At 38.3% G+C, this 5,955-nt stretch overlaps 1 long non-coding RNA gene across 2 annotated transcripts; it reads right to left on the bottom strand.

Moving 5' to 3' along the window:
- LOC140950010 (uncharacterized) lies at nucleotides 1-5,955 on the bottom strand. 2 transcript variants are annotated; one of them, XR_012167139.1, is made up of 3 exons: nucleotides 5,770-5,955; nucleotides 5,621-5,656; nucleotides 1-1,306 (listed from the first exon to the last, which is right to left on the bottom strand). It is a non-coding gene; the product is annotated as an uncharacterized lncRNA (long non-coding RNA). The 2 variants fall into 2 exon arrangements; XR_012167140.1 differs by lacking the exons at nucleotides 5,621-5,656; nucleotides 5,770-5,955 and adding exons at nucleotides 4,373-4,413; nucleotides 4,520-4,709.

Here is a 5,955-nt window from a genome sequence, read left to right as displayed (position 1 = left end):
TTATTTAGCCTCCATCTCTACAGCTTTTTATTGCAGTTAGTATATTTAGATCACAAATGGCCTGACTCAACAAAGATGATTACAGCGCGTTAGCAATCAAACGTTCACAGAAAAGTAGAGTTAAACTGTTAACTATTTCTGATTGTAAAAACTAAGTCATACAAACTAAATCAGCGGTGAACTCACCGAGAGCTAAAAAGATAGCTAGAGTATTAAAGAAGCTGTGTCACGCCGAATTTTATCAAAATTCTAACATTAGGAACTGCTACCGAATTAAGTGAAACAAAAAAATAACCACTCAAAACATTAAACGAAGGTAATAATAACACAGCAAATACAAACGTAGGCACGGATGGACAAACTTGGAGAAGATTGAAACGGACTGAAATTGTAGGCTTTTGAAAACTTATTAGCCTAACAGTATATTTGTTGGAAAAGAAGCTGTGATTTTGTCGTTTACAAGTAATTTCTTCGTTAACGTTAAGTTCCATAGTGCATAAGGAAGCGTAATTGGCGATAACAACAAAATGAGCGTGGCAGCCGTGAAACATGTTTCCAGCCGTTTCGATACAAGTTTATTCATTCGAGGTGTAAATCGTTCCACATTACTTGGCTTAAAGAACGAAGATATTCACCCAACATGTTTTTCTTGTTCACTCGCGAACTATACTTAAAGTGAACAAAATTTTTGTGCGATTTCACTGCTTGAGTTTGTATCGAAACGCCGTGTATCGAAACGACGTGTATCGAAACGACTTTTATCGAAGCGACCGATTTCCGCGACACAGCCCCTTTAACAATAAAAAAAAAGAAATTACTTGGCTATTGTACCACAGTCCCAATTTCCCTCACTTACACTATTGTCTCTATCTGGAGATAAATTTTCAAGGAAAATATCAAAGAAACAACTAAAAGTTTAAGTTTCGGTTATCTGAGAAGTGTAGAATTACAAGCCTTAAGTTCCTGGGGTCCATGCGTGCAGAAAGACTGGTTTTGGACAGCTCACAGCAGCCTCAGGAGAACCAGCCATTCTGTATTTGGGAGAGATGACGGCCAACAACCATGGCTAAGGCAGCTCCAACATGGACAACGGCAAGCAAAAGGGAGACAGAGCGCCCACGCAGTTCGGAGGAAGACAATGGTCGATAAGTGAAGGAAGTTGGGACGTTATGTTTTGCAGCAGTCACAAGAGTCCAGGACAGAAAAGGATGGAGGAATTTAGTGGAGGACGTATTTGCCACTCGGCGTGAAGAGGTTTAGGGAAAGACTGATTGGCTCCTCTTCGTTTTTCGTCCTCGTTAATTGCCTGCAAAATAAAGCGACAATATTCATGCCTTACGAAGCATCATAGAAATTCTTTAGGGGGCTAGTAATGATTTATACGACTATGAAAGAAAAGATGCCCATTTAATTATTTTTGGTTGCGTAGACGATTCGTAAGAGGCAGAGAGGCGTTGTTATATTTCTATAGCTTAACGTGAAACATAAGGATGCAGTATCTCTTTTGTGCGTAGAAAAACAAATGTAACAATCAAGAAGATGATAAAATAGTAGTGAGGGGTCACTGCGCTTGTTTTCACGTTACAATTCTAACAAGTAAGGCTATTTAGGGCCCTTTTGGCAAAAACGCGCAGCCCAAAACTAGTCAAAAAGGAGAGATTTGTTTCGATGATGCATGTGGTGTCGTATAGAATTTGACTTGAATGTATTGTTTATCCACTTACGTACCCGAAAAATGCCTTTTAATGCCCTGTTTTATTTTACACTCCAAAGTAGACTTAATTTGGACACGCGCTATTTAAGCTGTCGTAGCTTAATCCGTACAATTTAGTAAAATTGCCAAAAAGCTGAACATAGATTTATGCCAATTTTTTTCTCATTGAAAGGAAGCACTGTTCTTATTAAAATTATGAAATATAAAAATAGGGGTCACCGTACTCGTTTTGCAGTATAGCTGCAGAAAGTGCGCACCAAATGCATTTCCTTCGATTTTTTTTAGAAGACTGGGGCCAGTTTCAACACTTTGAGTCTCATCTCGGCAAGAAACAACCGCAAGCGAAAATTCTAATAGCGTCTCTCTTCAGACAACTTCATTTTAATAATGTTACGGGTGTGCTCTGTCAATTTTTGGCATCAGCAAGATTCCAACTCATTGTTTAAAGGAAGCGTTGGTCACGTGACCTCTTAGTGCAAGTGGTCTTTTGCCCTTATTAACACACTTTTTTCGAAGAAATTCAGATGAGGCTAGATGAAACCACGAACCACGAATTTTTAAATCAGGTTTTACAGAAAATGGGTTTTGGACCAAATTTTCTTCAATTGATTAGAACTTACGGTAGGAACTTGTCAAGCTGTGGCCTTAATAATGGCTTTACAACTGATATCTTTTTTGTTAAACGTGGGGTGAGACAGGGCGATCCTCTTTCTCCTTTATTGTTCAATCTTGCGCTGGAAACGCTTTTATGTCAAATTCGAGAAAATACAAATATTAAAGGCTTCTTAAATAATGGGAAAGAAATCAAAACGACCCTTTTTGCCGACGATATGACCTGCTTCTTTTGAGATACCAACTCATACTTTCAACTCTAACATCTTTACAAAATTTTGCCAGGTACTCAGGCCTTCGTGTAAATGATGAAAAAACAGAGATTTTTGCTATTGATCCGCACAGTCTTGTTCAAGATGCCTTTACTCACAAAATACGTACTACTCAACTAGATTGAAGGCCAACTGCGACTTTATCTTTAAATCAATCCAGGGAACTTAAGATAGTTGGAAAGGTAGGGCCGTTACTCTGATAGGAGAAATTCAGATTGTAAAGTCTTTTACTATTCCGAAATTTCCAAACAAAGCAGCGTTGATCTCAGTACCTGAAGACCAAGTTAAAGAAATCAGCAAGTTGATTTATCACTTTATTTGGAAAGGAAATGATAAAATCAAACGATCTGCCCTAATAAATGATATTAATGATGGTGGTTTGAAAATGTTAGATATTCATTCAATAATTTGCGCACAGAGAGTAATGGTATTAAAAAACTACGCAGACGAGGAAAACCATAGCTCTTGGAAAATAACCCTGGATTATTCCCTCTCTGGGGTAGTGGGTAAGTTCATCCTCCGCTGTAATTTCGATACAAGAAAACTTCCAATTTACCTTCCGCCTTTTTATAAAGAATGTCTAGATGCCTGGTCTCATACGAGGACGTGGCGAACCAAGTAATTTAGAACATTAAACACATTATCATCAAGAAGCATTCGGTTTTTGAAAAGCATCTCCTGGAGGAAGACATTTTAACTGTAGGCGATCTTTTCTTTAAAAGGGGTAACAGGGACCCCTCTCCGATTGACCATTTTAAGTTAATGAGTCTTATAGACGCGGTACTTGTTGAATGGAGAAAACGTGTTAAACAAAGTGCTCATTACAAGCTTCCTGAATTGAGGAACACGGTCCACCTAAAAATTGATAACGCTGATGTTGATCTGTCTTCGGTCACATCGAAATCTCTGTACAATGCATTCAAAATGGCGAAACAAACTCCTCTATCTGCTCAAAAGAGGTTTCAGGGTCAATTTCCTGATGTCCAATTCGATTGGAACGAAATATATTCGCTCTCATTTAAAGTGTCGCTAGAAACAAAAATTAGACAATTTGAACAACATTGTTTTCACCAATGAAAAATTATTTAAAATTAGGATGATTGATTCGCCACAATGTACCTTTTGCAAAAACGAGATTGAATTTCTTGAGCATCTTTTTTACAGTTGCGAAATAACAAGGTCCTTCTGGGTAGCGCTCCGTTCTTGGCTTATGGAATGTAATATCAATTTGGAACCTTTGTCGGTTGTTAATGTTTTATTGGTATATTCATCGCAGACGAAGATTTTGTCATTGTAAATTATCTTATTCTAGTGGCAAAGTTTTACATTTACTGTTGTCAATTATACATATTTATTTTTTTTTTTTCAGGATAAAGTGTAGTGTAGCTCTTTTTGTGTAAAGTTGAAAAGCCAGTATCAGCAGTATCAGGTTGTTAAGTTTATGTAATGTTGTGAAGTCATTCCTTAAAATCATTTTTGCTAAAAAAAAGAGATCTTGGGTGGTAACCGCCGGTTCTTCCTATTTTCAAGTTTGTCCTAAGTCACATGCTATCGCGGGTGACATTGCTTCGTAAGCACTTTTTGCTCGGTTGAAATAATAAATCTGTGAGTGGCTAAACGTGTAAATGAAAGAGTTCTTTCTCTTTTTTGGCAATACGTTTCTCATCGGATGAACATAGTGTCTTTAAGAGCATATAAACTCGACGATCCGCGCGGAACTCCACCAATTTAAGAAGTACATGCTATGTAAGATATATAATTATATAATCATAACCTTATCTTGTTATTTCTTCTTTTTATCTTGTGATTTATTCTCTGCGAAAGAAGGGGGGAAAACATCAGTCGTTCAGAAATAAGCGACACAAAACAAAATAGAACCTCTTTGCCACGTCGACGCCATTGAGAAGTAAAGCTGGCTTACTTTTAACTTGCTCCTGTTTGTGTTCTTGCTTGGGTTTTGGATCGTCTTTCTTTGGCGGTTTACCATAATTCACGTCTCTTGAATTATTCGCTTTAGCACGAGATTTGCGTTCATCATCACCCATTGTGATTTAACTTTTATACGGAGACTATCTCTGCTCTGGCAAACACGCGCCCTCTTATTTCGATCTTGAGGCGCTTACGTTTAACTTTGTGACAGGTGACAGTATGTTTATCAAGTGGTTTTCCTTAAAAAGAACTTGGCGTAGATTCCAAGCGAACTTAATGCACTTTCTATTTTAAGACAGGTGATCTCATAGGTACGCTGCGTACGAATACTGTGTTTTAGTTATTGCAAGTGAAACAGTCTTAAAACTTATATTTATCTTTATTTTGGTACTTTCTGGAGAAAGCGCGGGAACACACATTGACTGGTTGCGCAGTTATTCTGTTGGCCCTCCACGGTTTTCTTCCGCTTGCTAAGACAAGTTCACGATTTTATGGTAGCTGCTTAACAGTATTGACACTGTCTTTTAAGCTTAAAAGGAAGTTGCTTGCCGCGATAAAAGAACAAAACCAAGCGCTAACACCCATACTAAATGAAGAATTTGACTTTAAACAAATAGAGGATTTATTATTCGCTTGCATACGTATTTAAAAGTGGATCTGGCCCGCAAGTGGGCTGCCTTATGTATTTTCATGCATCTCGACGCGTGAGCTTTCTGCCAAGTCATTTCCGCAAATGACGTGCTTTTTTATGCTTCTTAGACATCATCTCGGCTCTGTCTTCTGGCGCCAACACACCGTACATGTGGCTAGCACGTGCGCAAATTTCTGAGAGTGTAAAATTTCTCATATGTTGAAATTATGCGCCCACAGTTACCAAACTAGTGTTGAGATGTGCGAATTTCTCTACTTAGAAGCCACACGGCTTGATACCCGTGAATTTCCCCCCACGCACAACAAGAATTAGGTTCGTGTCCTCTTTCTGAAAAAAGCGGGCGAATTGGAAGATCCGCGCGGAACTCCGCCAATTTGAAAAGTTGATGCTATGTAAGATTCATTTTTTATATGGCCGCTGTTATAGTAATCATAACCGTACCTTGTTATTTCTTCTTTTTCCCCTGTGCTTCATCTTCTGCGAAAAATGGAATAAAATCAACCGTTCAGAAATGATCAGAAATGATCGACACAAAACGAACTAGAATCTCTTTGTCATGTCGACGCCAGTGAGAAAAAAAGTCGGCTTACTCTTAGTTTGTTTTTGTTTATTTTCCTCTGGCGGTGGACTATAAACAACATCGTCTGAATTAATTCCTTTAGCACCAGATTTGCGTTCATCATCAGCCATTGTAATTTAACTTTTATACGGAGACTTTGTGTTGCTTAGTCAATGTCTTCCTCTCAAAGACAGTCCTCCGACAAACACGCGCTCTC

This window comes from Porites lutea, chromosome 10, assembly GCF_958299795.1.
Source record: "Porites lutea chromosome 10, jaPorLute2.1, whole genome shotgun sequence".
Classification (NCBI taxonomy): Eukaryota; Metazoa; Cnidaria; class Anthozoa; order Scleractinia; family Poritidae; genus Porites; species Porites lutea.
Note: the sequence above shows the minus strand (reverse complement) of the source record. Positions and strands in the feature narration are given on the sequence as shown.